Here is a 15,202-nt window from a genome sequence, read left to right on the forward strand (position 1 = left end):
ATGGGATAAGAAAAGTGTCCAAAATATCAACGTAAACTTGTGCATTTATTGATGATGTAATGACAGCCATCTCCCCAGTGCCTTTACCTGACATGCAGCCCCATATCATCAATGACTGTGGAAATTTACATGTTCTCTTCAGACAGTCATCTTTATAAATCTCATTAGAACGGCACCAAACAAAAGTTCCAGCATCATCACCTTGCCCAATGCAGATTCGAGATTCATAACTGAATATGACTTTCATCCAGTCATCCACAGTCCACGATTGCTTTTCCTTAGCCCACTGTAACCTTGTTTTTTCTGTTTAGGTGTTAATGATGGCTTTCATTTAGCTTTTCTGTATGTAAATCCCATTTCCTTGAGGCGGTTTCTTACAGTTCGGTCACAGACGTTGACTCCAGTTTCCTCCCATTCGTTCCTCATTTGTTTTGTTGTGCATTTTCGATTTTTGAGACATATTGCTTTAAGTTTTCTGTCTTGAAGCTTTGATGTCTTCCTTGGTCTACCAGTATGTTTGCCTTTAACAACCTTCCCATGTTGTTTGTATTTGGTCCAGAGTTTAGACACAGCTGACTGAACAACCAACATCTTTTGCAACATTGCGTGATGATTTACTCTCTTTTAAGAGTTTGATAATCCTCTCCTTTGTTTCAATTGACATCTCTCATGTTGGAGCCATGATTCATGTCAGTCCACTTGGTGCAACAGCTCTACAAGGTGTGATCACTCCTTTTAGATGCAGACTAATGAGCAGATCTGATTTGATGCAGGTGTTAGTTTTGGGGATGAAAATTTACAGGGTGATTCCATAATTTATTCCTCAGAATTGAGTGAGTCCATATTTTTTTCCCTCTGCTTGGTCTAAAAAAGTAACCGTTACTGACTGCCACAATTTTTTTTCTTGATTTCTTATAGTGTATAGTGAAAGTTGCCATTTGAAATGACTTTAGTTTTGTGTCATGTCTGTGATCTGCTTTTTTTTCTACAAAATTAAACAACTGAATGAACATCCTCCGAGGCGGGTGATTCCATAATTTTTGCCAGGCGTTGTATTACACATCACTGTGCACAGACTGTACATGCGTACGTGGGTGCAAAGCCACTCTGGTGATGGATGATATAACATAACAGGTCTACACTTGACCACGTCTCATTTTCAGACACACCCACATGGGTACAAGTGGTATCATGAGCTAGAGGAAGTGTGCAGTAAAAAATGACTTCTGTGTCAGGTAAAAACAGTGACAATTGCGCTGGTCTTTGCGTTGCTTTGTGTTGAGTGTAAACCACTACTTTACCCACAATGCTACAGGAACTTGGCAGGCTCGTTATTCACCTGCTCCACAGTGTCACCCCTGCTCAGTCACAAGGATTTTTATGACTATGTCTGTGTTTATGTTTTGTACAGCCACAAAACATAAAATGTTGACGTCCACCCAAAAATGCACATTACATTAATGTATGTCTATTTACCATGTGGGACATGCCACTGACCAAGCTCCCTCTTCAACAGTAAAAACCTGTGTAGCCAGAGAAGCTTCTCTGGCAACACAAGTGAGGTTTTAATACATCAAAATTTGCCATGGAGACAACAGACTTACTTAGGGAAATCAAGTATCTGAAGCAATAAAGATATGCACCATGGACATGTATGTTCCCAAAGTGATGTAACAGAGCCCTTCTGTTAACCCTTTGACCTTTCATGAGGTGCTACTATGAGGAAGATGTTTTGACTTTGCATAAGATGTGAACACTCCTGTTAAACTGGCAGAAATTCCATAAACTGTTCATGCTCAGAATGGGATAAACCATTTAAAAGCTCTCCAATTCAAGAGTGTTATAGAAATGACATCCTCTAGGGCCTGCTGGTGGGACTTTTGTTTTTGGTTCGATGAGCCGTTTACAGCAAACTGACTCGATGTGGTGTTTCAAAATGTGTCAGTTGATGAAGAACCACAGCAGCAAAAAGATCAAGAAGCTCTGTGATAGTCTTCTGCAGTCCAATACCACTTCTGATAAATAGGCATATCAACCAAACACCTTGGTACAGGTCAGAAGCCTGTTGGAATCCACACAATTTTGCTCCATGTACTCCGTAGGATTTGTGGATGTGTGAAAGTGTCATGACACCGAGATTAATGCTGACAGTTATAAAAGATACCTGCCAAGCCTCTGCTGCATATCACAATGGAGTTACAAAAGAAGACAAAAAGTAAGCCAACTGTTTCGCATGCAGACAGTTACTGCTCCCCAGATCATATGAAGTGATGACGCCGTATTGTTTCAAACACAAGATGGTGTATTAGGAAGACAGGCAAAAAATAGTGTCCTCTTGTGTTCAGGGTCTGGACTTTTACATGTCATATACATCTGCAACTATAGGTGGCAACAAATCTGTGAAGCAATTGTGCCAAAAAGAATGTGACTGAAAAGTCAGGTAAGTGAACAAACAACTGGGAAGCTATGGCACAAACTTTCAGCTCATAATAAATGTAGCCGAGTCATCAACCAACTCTCAAGCAGCTAAGAACTAAAGATAGAGAGCTGAAAAAGACCATCTTAAAAAATCCACACAGAAGAAGGAAAATGTTGCAGTTTCTTGACTGGCCAGTTCAGGCTGGCTCCAAAAAGGAGCACATGACATAGAACCCCGTGTTAAAATGTCCAGCTTTAGAGGAGGAATACGGCCTGATTACAGCCTGGCACAAAAAAAAAAAAAAAAAAAAAATAGTTCTGGTCTCTAGAGCTAGTTTTCCCCTCCATAACAACCGTCTGGGGTGAATTTTTTTTTTATTATTCATAACTCCTGACATTAAAACATTTTACTTCCCGAAATGCTGCATGATTCAGGACATGGTCACACTGATTGACAGCTAGTCTGTGCCACTGAGCCGAAACTTAGGGCTCTGGTAGTACAGAGACTACTGGCTGTGGCTAGTAGCTGTTGCAGAAGACAGTGTCTGTCCTTTCCGAACAGTTTATTTCAGATATCTATAATAATATGGCTTGATGTGTGCTTATTAGGGCCGTCACACTTTGATGATTTAAACAGCATATGCAGACGTATGACAAATGCGTCAAATACACTGGACACATTGTATACGACGTTAACATTTTACGTTTTGTGGCTGTACAAAACATAAACACAGACATAGTCATAAGAACTACAGGAAACGTCTGACCTCTGTAATGGCAGACAATTTTTTCTGTACCAATTGTTAAGCTCTGTTTTTCTAGGGGGTCAAATACTTATTTTATGCAATGAAATGCAAATTAGTTATTTAAAAATCATACAATATGATTTCCTGGATTTTTTTTTACATTCTGTCTCTCATAGCTGAAGTGTACCTACAATAAAAATTACAGACCTCCATCTTTGTAGGTGGGAAAACCTGTAAAACTGACAGGGGGTCAAATACTTATTTTCCCCACTGTATAATAAATGTGTAAAGATTATGAAAGTGGTTTTTCTTGTTTCCAGTTGAAGACAGATGTTTGATGACTTTCAGATCAAAGATTGATTAATATTGATTAACATGATATTCCTGCGCATCTAATAAACAGGTGGTGCCCCTGAGGTATTTAATTAAATTTCATATTTAAATTGAATATTGTTTGAACATGTATTGTCCACATTATTTTCTGGTGCGCCCGTGAAGTGAAATTTCAATTCATTACATATTTTAGGGTTGCGCCCATGTGAGGTGCTATCAATACTGAGGTGCTTTCCATTTAAATTTATTACATATTAATGGTGCCCTGTGTGGCATGATATTAAAATCTATTACAATGCCTTGAATGAAAATGGAATGTCTACACCACAGATATATCATGACTGTTTCATTTCAACCACTTTTTGGTGTTGTACAAAGGCAAAATTACAAAAACTGTGTCACTGACCAACTACGTATGGCTCTGACTATTATTCCACAGAGCCGTGAGATGATGGCCTCCACACAGTATTCTGACCTCTATAATTGCAAACAAAGGTTTCTGTATCAAATATTATGGTCTGTTTTTGTATTGTATCAAATACTTATTTCATGCAATGAAAATGCAAGTTGATTATTTAAAAATCATACAATGTGATTTTCTAAATTGTATTGATTTTTTTATTTTGTCTTTCACAGTTGAAGTGTACCTACGATAAAAATTACAGACCTCTCCATTCTTCGTAGATGGGAAAACTTGCGACATCGACAGTGGATCAAATATGTATTTGCCTCTATCAGCCATACATCAAAAATATTGTGCATGCTCAAAATGTTTTGTACCCGCCGTATTGTGACACATATGCTTCAACGCACTCTTAACTTATACAAAATGTACCTATAACTTATTAGACATCCACCAGCGTATGCCAGCATTTTAATACAGTTTGTATACGCTGCCTAAATCCTCAAGGTGTGACAGGGGTGCTAGTCTGAACGGGTCATGTAAGATGTCTGTATACTACTATACCATAAAGTGAAATTTTCATCTAGTTTAGTGTCAACAGTGCTCCCACCTTTAGGAGCTTTGGGTAAGCTGATAATAATCATGGATAAACTAGACCTAATATTAAGAAAATAAGCGGGTCACAATTTTTAATGTCCAAACCAATGCAAGTCATAATGAGAACCCTTATAGTCCCCAAGAACATGATTTAATAAACACTCAAAGGTTAGCCTGTTAAGAGTATCTTGTTTGGTAGCAGCGTGTCTAGACTTCACTGATCCCACCCAGGTCATGCAGGGTCTCACCTACGCTCCACCTCTTTATCCATTTATGGATAGGTTATGACATAAATAGAGTAAGCACTGCCAACATGGCGAAAACTAATACCATGAATTGTTGGGATTCAACATGGCTCTTCCCAGTCTCTATAGGAAACCGGTTGGTGACATCATGCAGGGTTTGTCCAGCATATATGCAGTCTATGATTTTTTTTTCCCCCCACTTGATTTCAGAAAGTGAAAACTATATATATTCTTGACGACAAATACAATAAAATGTTAAGGATTTATTTTATTTATTTATTTTTGGACAATCATGGCCTACAGCTCAAAAACAAAAAATGTATCTTAGAGTTTGGACTATTTCATTTCAAGTTTTAATGCATTATAAATACAATGAACCACTTGTTTTGTTTCAGTACACAACCACAATCATGGGTAGGATTGCCATCTTGATAATTGTCCAGAAGACACTCGCTGACACCCTCGACAAGAACGGTAAACCACAGAAGGTCAGTGCTGAAAGGGCTGAGGGTTGACAGAGTGATAGATCAAAGTATATTTATGAAAAGCTGACTGCAAGAGATAACTGCAGTAGGAAAAGATGTACAAACAACAGGGATCTTGAGAAGATTGCCAAGCAACGCCAATGAATGAACTTGGAGTGCTTCAAAAGGAATGGACTGATGCTGGTGGAAATGGGTTACACATGTCGCAATCCTCATGGCAAGCCACTACTGAACAAGAGACAATGCCAGAAGAGTCTTACCCAGGCTAAGGAGAAAAAGAACTGGACTGTTACTCAGTGGTCCAAAGTCTTCTTTTCAGGTGAAAGTAAATTTTGCATTTCATTGGGAAATCAAGATCCCACCGTCTGGAGAAACAGTGAATAGGCACAGAATCACAGCTGCTTGAAGTCCAGTGTGAAGTTTCTACAGTTATCGGTGACATTGGATACCATGTCATCTGCTGATGTTGGTCAACTGTGTTTTATCAAGCCCAAAGTCAACACAGACACCTACCAGGAAATTTTAGAGCATTCATGTTTCTATCCGTTGACAAGTTTCACAGAGATGTATCAGGCTGTATGGTCAAGAATGGTTGGACACAAATGCAAGGCTCGAACAAACAGCTCTGGTTTTACTGTGGTGGATAGCAATGGCCGATACACAAGAAGGCACTACAAAAATACAGCAGTACAAAAATCATCAGGCTTAGGCTTTATCGATCAAACAGGCAGGAGGTCAGGAACACAATGAGGCAGGCAGGACTATGGTAAGCAAGAAATAGAGCTGGAGAGAAGCCACAAGGCGCATAAATCTGGCGAGGAACTAAAAGCACCCACTGAGCCTTATATAACCCCAGGTGTTGAGATGCAAATTAGGAACAGGTGTGCGTGAAAGCACCAGAACAAGGGCGTGGCCAGAGAGAGTGAAACACCCACCACCAAGAAGCAAAAGACAGACAAGAGCGAAAAACCCAAGCAGGAAAAAAATATATATATATAAAAATAAAAACGAGAACTAACACCAGAAGAAAAACAACAAAGCAAATCAACTAACACAGAGCATACAACTGAGACAAAAATCATTTCCATCAGTACTTGGTACCTGCCCACAATACCAAAACTACTAGTAATTGGGTTGCTGACCGTGGCATTACATCCAGTGCACTTGACTTGAACCTCATACGGAATCTATGGGGTATTCACAGTTCTTTACGTTTTCCACATTTTGTTCTATTGAATGAAATTCATTTTTTTTCCTCTACACATAGTACCCCATAATGACTATGTGAAAAAGGTTTTTTTTTTCTTTCAATTTTTGCAAATTTATTAAAAATAAAAATCCTAAGAAATCACAGGTACATAAGTATTCATAGCCTTTGCCATGAAGCTCAAAATTGAGCTCAGGTGTCAGAACACAAACCAAGCATGAAGTCAAAGGAATTGTCTGTAGACCTCCGAGACAGGATAGTCTCGGCACAAATCTGGGGAAGGGTACAAAAACATTTTAGGTGCTTTGAAGGTTCCAATGAGTACAGTGGCCTCCATCATCCATAAATGGAAGAAGTTTGGATCCACCAGGACTCTTCCTAGAGCTGGCCACCTGTCTAAAGTGAACGATCCTTGAGTGGCCCAGCCAGAGCCCAGACCAGAATCCGATTGAACATCTCTGGAGATATGTGAAAATGGCTGTGCAATGACACTCCTCATCCAACCTGATGGAGCTTGAGAGGTGCTGCAACAAGAAATAGGCAAACCTGCCCAAACATAGGTGCACCAAGCATGTGGCATCATACTCAAGAAGACTTGAGACCGTAACTGTTGCCAAAGGTACAAAGTATTGAGCAAAGGCTGTAATACTTATGTACATGTGATCTTAGTTTTTTTTAAATAAATTTGCATAAATTCCCCCACCAAAAAAAAACAAGTCATGCAGCCTCACACAATTTACGAGTTTACTCATTGGCACGCAAAATTGCGTGACCATGCGGGGATCAAATATGTGCAAGTGTCAAGGTAGCTTCCATTTGGCCACTCTACCATATGGGTCTGATTGGTGGATTGCTACAGAGTTGGTTGTCCTTCTGGAAGGTTGTCCTCTCTCAACAGAGGAATGCTGGAGCCCTGACAGTCTTGTTCCCCTCCTTGACTAAGGCCGTTCTCCCCGATCTCTCAGTTTAGATGTGCGGCCAGCTCTAGGAAGAGTCCTCGTGTATCCGAACGCCTTCCATTTAAGGATAATGAAAGCCACTGTGTTTACTGGGACCTTCAAAGCAGCAGAAATGTTTCTGTACCCTTTTGCAAATTTGGGACTTGAGACAACCCTGTCTTGGAGGTCTACAGACGATTCCTTTGACTTCATGCTGGATTTGTGCTCTGGCATGCAGCTGTGGGACCTTATATGTAGACAGGTGTGTGTCTTTCCAAATCATGTCCAATAAACTGAATTTATCCCAGGTGGACCCCACTTAAGCTGCAGAATCATCTCAAGGATGATGAGTGGAAACAAGATGCACCTGAGCTCAATTTTGAGCTTCATGGCAAAGGCTGTGAATACTTATGTACTTAGTGATTTCTTTGTTTTCTTATTTTTAATATATTTGCAAAACTAACTTTTTCATGTTGACAGAGTGTGTTGAAATTTGAGGGAAAAATGAATGTCACTCATTCTGGAATAAGGCTGTAACATAAAAAGTGAAAAATCTGAAGTGCTGTGAATACTTTCCAGATGCACCGTAGACCCTTTATCTGACTGATTGTGCGCAAGAACCAAGCAACACTCAAATGTGTTTCCACTTTGCATTTTCGAGTGAATCAGAGAAAGTGTTTGAGTAATGTGTACAGACCACAAAATGATCACAAAGTGTGTGTGTGTGGGGGGGGGGACTAGGATAATAACCTCCACTATATGCTAAAACCCAACATTGGTTGCACCATACTCTAAAACCAATTTTAACCCCAACCAAAGTCTTAACACGAACTGAACAGATGATCTTGTGGGAGTATCTTTTTGCCGATTAAATGGGAGGCAAGTCCACGTAATATGATTGCGTGAACAGTTTTTATGTACATAATGCTTCTGATGCAAATGTGCAAACAAATATGAAAGCCTGGAAGCTCCGGCAGTGAGCCGTGTGCTGAATTTGTATTGCGCCGCAGTACCAGCTAATCTCCATCACTTACAATAAAGTAACCGCGCGTGTGTGTGTGTGTGTGTGTGTGTGTGTGTGTGTGTGTGTGTGTGTGTGTGTGTGTGTGTGTGTGTGTGTGTGTGTGTGTGTGTGTGTGTGTGTGTGTGTGTGTGTGAGTGAGAGAGTGAGACAGAGAGTGAGAGATGAAGCTTCATCATCAGGTCACTGGGTTCTAACATCAAACATAGCATGTGACAGACTGAATGATATGAGAGGGATCACTCCACTGAGCTGGTGACTAGCCCCCCCAAATAAAATCACTGTGACAGGGGAAGTTCTACTACCTCGCTGGCTCCCCAGTCACCATCCGTCATTACCCAGAATTTTTCATTTTTTCCCCTTCTGTTGAATCTGCTCAATAAAAGCCATGCAGCACTTTTCCATCTCAGGCCAATTTGAGCTGATGAAAAAAGAATTGCATAACGATTTGGTTTTGCATTTTTGTGGAGGATAATCAGTGATTCAAACATCGCACATTCCGTACTGTTAAGCAGCCGTAGCAGGATCAATTTCAAGATGTTGGGCCACATTGTCGAGATGAAGAGCCCCTTGTTTCCCATTAAGAAGATGGGTTGAAGAACAATCCCTCCCACTCTGCTGAATTCTGTCTATCTCACACACACACACACACACACACACAACGGCACAGATCACTATGATTGACAAAAGCAGGACCGGTCTTTCCTGCAAAACATAAGGCAGGTGCATTTCATATATGAGTGATGCTGGGGGATTTTCAGTCCACTGCGTGGAATAATGGTTACCTAATTGGCTGTGGCAACTTCATATCTACCTGTTAAATTCACAGGCACGCACACACACACACACACACACACACACACACACACACACACACACACACACACACACACACACATGCCTAACACTACCACAGAAAATGTGTGTTGGCCAAAAAATTGAACAAGATGAGGCACATATTGCAGGAGGATGTGAAGTCTTCTTACCTTGCAGCGAGTCTATGCTGCAGCGACATTGGAGCACATACGCGGTGCGTCTTCACATGATGACAGGGGAGCAGTGGACAGTCATGGAGAGGGGTTTCACATCAGAGAATGGAGGCGCCAAGCAGGATTTCTCCTCTGCTTTTTTTCCTCTTTTTTCAAAGCCTTCAGCAGAATGGATCACTGGCAGAGGAGAAGGAAGAGGAGGAGGAGGGGAGGAGGAGGTGAAGGAAGAAGAGGAGGAGGAAGAGGAGGAGAAGGAGGAGGAGGAGAGGGAAGGCTGAGGAGGGAGTAGTCTGCCGGGCTGGGCTGCTGTGTATCACCTGAAGCAGTGACTGGCTCCGCATTTACTCCTCCACTGCAGCAGTGCGAGTCAACGGCTCGAGCTGCATGTTGCACGAACTCCCACAGACCAACAGAAAACCAGGACATGGACGTGCCATCTGCTGGATTCGGGATTCTGCAGCTCTGTCTCCACACATTGCTCCCCATCAGCATGCACGCTCATGCTGTAATTATTTTTCGTTTGCCTCTAGTTTTTCCATTTGCATCTCAGTCTGTTCACCTGTTTCTATCACACTAGGATTCCTTCTCAGAGGTTACAGTGTTCTGTGATCCTGCACCGTGTTGGTCTCTGTCCTCAAATTTTTCTGGCACATGTGGTATAGAGCTGATGCTCTTGGAAATAAAACATCAAGCTCGTAATGTCTCAGCCAACCTCCAGCATCCCATACAATGACATCACTTCTCCCACCAAACAAGACGGAGACGTCTCCTGGTCTTGTGGGTCCCTGGTGATGTCACTGAGACAAACTCAAGTTTCTCAGATCATGAACAGGTGGTTAAATGGTTTCCAATAAATGTTTAACAACAGAAAGTGAAACCCCACCAACAAGGGCCCTATCTTCCATACGGTTCAAAGCAGCACACAGAGCAACACAAGGATCATTGGAATTTAGTTTTCGAGCCTGGCCAATACCAACTGTTTTGGAGCTGACAGGCAGATATTAGGGAGTTAAAAATTTACCATATTATACATATATATATATAAAACTGAACAAAAACATAAATGCATAATTTCTGTTTTTGCTCCCATTTTTCAAATGCAATTATAAATCATAGTTTGTCCTCCTGAGTGGTTCTGGCAAAATTTAAACATGCAGTTGTCCAGCCTTTGCTTAAAAAACCCAGTCTTGATCACATGGTTTTGGCTAATTATAGGCCCATTTCTAAACTGCTTTTTCTGTCTAAAGCTTTAGAAAAAATGTTTACTGCCAATTAAGCAATTTTTGTTTTTGTTTTTTTTATGAAAATGGGATTCTGCAAGAGTTTCAGTCAGGTTTTAAGCCATACAGTGCAGTCAATTACCACAGATCGATTCATACATCCAAAGATCGATTTAAAATGATATATACGAAAAAAAATATCCGGAAATCACAATGTATGATTTTTTTAATAATTTATTTGTATGTTACTGCTGCAAATAAGTATTTGATCCCCTACCAACCAGCAAGAATTCTGGCTCACACAGGCCTGTTAATTTTTCTTTAAGAAGCCCTCTTATTCTGCACTCTTTATTTGCACCTGTTTGAACTTGTTACCCGTATAAAAGACACCTGTTCACACACTCAATCAATCACACTCCAACCTGTCCACCATAGCCAAGACCAAAGAGCTGTCTAAGGACACCAGGGACAAAACTGTAGACCTGCACAAGGCTAGGATGGACTACAGGACAACAGGCAAGCAGCTTAGTAGAAGACAACAACTGTTATGACTATTTATTAGAAAGTGGAAGAAACACAAGATGACTGTCAATCTCCCTCGGTCTGGGATTCCATGCAAGATTTCACTTTGTGGGGTAAGGATGATTTTGAGAAAGCTCAGAACTACACAGAAAGACCTGGTCAATGACCTGAAGAGAGCTGGGACCACAGTCACAAAGATTACATTAGTAACACATGATGCTGTCATGGTTTAAAATCCTGCAGGGCAGCAAGGTCCCCCTGCTCAAGCCAGCACATGTCCAGGCCCGTTTGAAGTTCACCAGTGACCATCTGGATGATCCAGAGGAGGCATGGGAGAAGGTAATGTGGTCAGATGAGACCAGAATAGAGCTTTTTGGAATCAGCTCCACTTACCATGTTTAGAGGATGAGAACAACCCCAAGAAAACCATCCCAACCATGAAGCATGGGGATGGAAACATCATACTCTGGGGGTGCTCTTCTGCAAAGGGGACAGGACGACTGCACCGTATTGAAGGGAGGATGGATGGGGTCATGTATTGCGAGATTTTGGCAAATAACCTCCTTCCCTCAGTAAGAGCACTGAAGATGGGTCATGGCTGGGTTTTCCAGCATGACAATGACCCCAAACACACAGCCAGGGCAACTAAGGAGGGGCTCCGTAAGAAGCATTTCAAGGTCCTGGAGTGGCCTGGCCAGTCTCCAGACATGAACTCAATAGAAAATCTTTGGAGGGAGCTGAAACTCCAAACCTGAAAAACCTAGAGAAGATCTGTATGGAGGAGTGGACCAAAATCCCTGCTGCAGTGTGTGAAAACGTGGTCAAGAACTACAGGAAACATTTGACCTCTGTAATTGCAAACAAAGGCTACTGTACCAAATATGAACATTGATTTTCACAGGTGTTCAAATACTTATTTGCAGCAGGAACATACAAATATATATATATCATACATTGTGATTTCCGGAATTTTTTTTTTTTTTTTTTTAAGATTATGTCTCTCACAGTAGAAATGCACCTAAGATGAAAATTTCAGACCCCTCCATGATTTCTAAGTGGGAGAACTTGCAAATTTGCAGGGTGTTCAAATACATATTTTCCTCACTGTATATGCACTTTTCGCCACGTGCCTGAAGGAATGATGGTGCAGTTGGTCTGTTATATTGTTTCCGAGGGTGTGAAAATGATCATTTCTCTACATTAATTAGATAAATGACCCGCTGGTTCGGATTTAAAAACAGCGCATCCACAATTTATTCATCAACCTCTATTAAAGATGTCAATCATGACGACCTCTTGTCTGTTGCGGACAAGAAAAGAAAATAGTCTGCCGTTAAACGGAAAAACTAAAATGGTGACCGTTTAATTTACACAGTAGCTTTTTTCTGTTCCTCATAACGTGTCTTTTCCGTGAGACAGCACGTGGTGTGGACTTTTCAAGTCAGTCTTTTCCACCAGCACTCGCTGTGCAGCTGTGGGAAACGTTCTGCTGCAGCGCTTCGCTCTGCTGATGTGAGTATTTGTAGGGGAGATCGGGACCCTTGTATATGGAAAATTTTTAAATTTATAACCCTCTGAAACACTATGCCTGCATTTTAAGACACAAATTTTGTGAAGTAAAGCCATAATTTTTTTTTTTTAATCTTTGTTACAGCCTTACTTTAAAGCCAAAAGAAACCAGGCATCAGGCCAAAAAATGGAAGCATGTAGAGATGTACATTTGTCAGGAGCAATGAACCAGGTGTAGAGACCTCTAGCGCCCCCTTTTGACTGCACTGGATGTGTTCAGTAATTCTGTAATTTTACAAACAGCATGTTTGTAAAATAAAAATGCTAGTCTAGCATTCTGGGAGGGGGACTGGTCCATGCCATCAGTGTTTTAGATATCATTAACTACCAATACTTTACATTAATTTGCTGTCAAATGTCAATACTCGTATTAATATGTTGCATAACTAGACAATCAGGTAACCACTCAAAAAACATTTTTTTAATAACAATAACCCAAATCAATATAATTGATTCTGAATCTTAAGAATCGGAATCAAATTGATTCTTGAAATTTGAATCGATACCCAGCTCTAGTTAAGGTCTTTAATGACTTTTCTCGCATGTGACGCTGGGAACTATCTTATCTTGGTTTTGCTCAACTTAACGGCTCTTTTTGATATGGTTGATTATAGTATTTTATTATTTCAACTACATCACTTGGTGGGCATTCTTGGGTACTGTGCTTGAGTGGTTCCGGTCTTATTTGTGAGACAGGACATTTTCTGTGAATATCGATGGCTTCAAAACTTGTGTAGTCCCTTTGTCATGTGGTTTTCCACAGAGCTCTATTTTGGGGCCTTTGCTTTTCCTACAAATTGATTGCCTCTGGTGACTATTTTTAGAAGACATGGGATTTTATTCCACTGCTATGCAGATGATTGCCAAATTTATTTGTCTGTGACTTAGGGGGATGGTCAGTCATTGAAACGGCAGCTTCTGGCATGTTTAGAGGATATTAAAGCCTGGCTTGCCTTGAATTTCCTATGTGTTAATGAAAATAAAATAGAGGTGGCAGTTTTTGAACCTAGCATGCTTTGTGAGCTCTCCTCTGTCGATTTTGGATCCCTGGAAGCATATTTTAAACCTGTTATTCTTAATCTTGGTTTTAAGATGGATGGTGGTCTTAAAATGGACAGTCAAATTGCAGCAGTGGTGACATCTGGATTTTAATCATCATCTTGTGTGGATTACTGCAATTTGCTCTACGTGGGAGTAAATCAGTCACTTCTTTCCCAGCTGCAGTTGGTCCAGAATGCTGCGGCATGGCTTTTGACAGGAGCTCAGAGGAGGGAGCATATGACTCCTGTCCTGCCTGCACTTCACTGGTTACCAGTTTATTTCAGCGTTCATTTTTAAAAAATTCTTGTTTGTTTTTAAGTCCCTCCACAGTTTAGCTCCACTGTACCTCTCAGCTTTACAGCCTTATATTACGCAGTTGGTCCCTCAGGTCAGCTGACCAGCTGTTCCTTCAAGTGCCTAGGTCGAAAAGAAAGCTCAGTGGGGACAGGGCTTTTTCGGCTGTTGCTCCCAAACTGTGGAACAGCCTACCTCTGGGTGTTAGGGAGGCACCCTCATTGGTCATTTTTAAAGTTGGTTTAACACCGAGGCTTAGTTTGATAATTTTTAAAATTGCATTTTAGTGGTTCTTTTTGTTTTGTGTTTTAATTTGTATTGTTTGTTGTGTATAGCACCTTGTGTCAGCGCTGGCTGTTTTAAGGTGCTTTATAAATAAAGTTTGCATGGTATGAGCCGAACTCAAAGATCTAAAACATTTTCTATGTACACAAAACACTCATTTTTCTCAAATATCGTTCACAAATCTGTCTAAACCTGTGTTAGTGAGCACTTCTCCTTTGCTGAGATAATCCATCCCACCTCACAGGTGTGGCATATCAAAATGCTGATTAAACAGCATGATTATTGCACAGGTGTGCCTTAGGCTGGCCACAATAAAAGGCCACTCTGAAATGTTCAGTTTTATCACACAGTACAATGTCACAGATGTCACAGGTTTTGAGGGAGTGCGCAAATGGCATGCTGACTGCAGGAATGTCTGCCCCAGAGCTGTTGCCCATGAATTGAATGCTCATTTCTCTACCATAAGCCGTCTCCAAAGGCATTTCAGAGAATTTGACAGTACATCCAACCGGCCTCACAATGGCAGACCTCGTGTAACCACACCTGCCCATGCCCTCAACAGCTAGCATGTTCACCTCCAAGATCATCTGAGACCAGCCACCAGGACAGCTGCTGCAACAATCGTTTTGCAGAACCAAATCTGCACAAACTGTCCGAAACCGTCTCAGGGAAGCTCATCTGCATGGTCGTCCTCATCAAGGTCTCGACCCGACTGCAGTTCGCCATTGTAGTCGATTTTAGTGGGTAAATGCTCACATTCAATGGCATCTGGCTGCTGATCAACTCTATGCAAAGGAGATGTGTTGCACTGCGTGAGGCAAATGGTGGTCACACCAGATACTGACTGGTTTTCTGACCACCTCACCTATATATATATACACACACACAC

The 15,202-nt window shown here is 41.1% G+C and overlaps 1 protein-coding gene across 6 annotated transcripts in view; it reads right to left on the bottom strand.

The window, feature by feature from the left end:
* The window catches only part of LOC117503122 (disks large-associated protein 2-like), a 425,071-nt gene that overhangs the window by 393,947 nt on the left and 15,922 nt on the right, over positions 1 to 15,202 (bottom strand). The window contains exon 1 of one of the 6 annotated variants that reach the window (XM_034162293.1): positions 9,380 to 9,858. The exons of the other annotated variants lie outside the window; for them this stretch is intronic. The gene's annotated coding sequence lies outside the window, so the exon portion shown is untranslated. Of the gene's footprint in view, positions 1 to 9,379; positions 9,859 to 15,202 lie in introns of those variants that run through there. 6 annotated transcript variants of the gene reach the window in all.

Source organism: Thalassophryne amazonica, chromosome 21, assembly GCF_902500255.1.
Source record: "Thalassophryne amazonica chromosome 21, fThaAma1.1, whole genome shotgun sequence".
NCBI lineage: Eukaryota > Metazoa > Chordata > Actinopteri > Batrachoidiformes > Batrachoididae > Thalassophryne > Thalassophryne amazonica.